This window comes from Theropithecus gelada, chromosome 17 (genome assembly GCF_003255815.1).
Source record: "Theropithecus gelada isolate Dixy chromosome 17, Tgel_1.0, whole genome shotgun sequence".
NCBI lineage: Eukaryota > Metazoa > Chordata > Mammalia > Primates > Cercopithecidae > Theropithecus > Theropithecus gelada.
Window position 1 is genome coordinate 51,993,250 of NC_037685.1, and position 969 is coordinate 51,994,218.

At 71.4% G+C, this 969-nt stretch overlaps 1 protein-coding gene across 1 annotated transcript in view; it reads left to right on the plus strand.

Annotated features, from left to right (window-relative positions):
• Nucleotides 1–649: 649 nt before the first annotated feature.
• Nucleotides 650–969, plus strand: part of TFDP1 (transcription factor Dp-1) — a 56,957-nt gene continuing 56,637 nt past the window's right edge. Inside the window, exon 1 of the mRNA XM_025364435.1 lies at nucleotides 650–810. The gene's annotated coding sequence lies outside the window, so the exon portion shown is untranslated. The remainder of the gene's footprint in view (nucleotides 811–969) is intronic.

Sequence of the window (969 nt, forward strand, 5' to 3'; positions counted from 1 at the left end):
TGTGCACACACCTGCTCTCCATACATTCACAGCCCCACACACAGTCGGCCCTTTATGTGCACAGACACTCGTGCACACAAGCGGCCCCCTCTCTCCGTGCATACAGGCGCGCACACAGCTGGCTGTCTCTCCTTTGTGAGAGAGAGCTCAAGCACACACCCGGCCCCGCTATTCGCACACACACTCCTGGACACACTAGTCCGTGCTCCCCCCTACACACATGCACACAGCCGGCACTCTCTGCTCCCTGCACACACATCCTGACACACCCGGCCCCCCACCTGCTGCCCCATGTGCACACACACTAGTGCACACACCAGTCCCCGCCCCCTCACATGCACACACACTAGTGCGCACACTACTCGCTCCCCTACGTGCACACACCAGTCGCCGCTCCCCCACGTGCACACACACTCGTGCACATAGCCGACCCCGCTCTCCCATGTGCACACACACTCTTGCACACAGCCGGCCACCTCTCTCTCCAGACACACCGTCACAGACGCGCACAAACGCGGCCCCTTGGCCTCCGAGCGCACGCCGCGCGCGCTCACTGCCCGTCCCGGCGCAGGCCCCGGTTCCATCTCCGCACGCGCACGCGCACACGCGGACACGCGCGCACGGCCCCTCCCCGCCCTCCCAGGGCGCGCAGCACTGGCGGGAGGAGCGGGAGACCGAGGAGCTGCAGAAGAGGAGGAGGAGGGCGCCGAAGGCGCGAAAAGGCGCGCAGGCGCGCTGCGCGGAGCGGGCCCGCCGCCGCCCACGTCACCGCGCCGCGCGCACGTCACGCCGGCCCGACGCTCGGCCAGGGTGAGCCCCGCGTCCCGGCGCCGCTCGGCCCAGGGCAGGGACCCCGCCACGGCCGGGACCGCCCGGCCCGGCCCCCGCCCGCGCCTCCCTGCGCCGCCCCGCGCCCCGCACCGCGCCCTTTCCGCGTCCCCGCCCGCGCGGCCGGACCGGGCAGCCAGG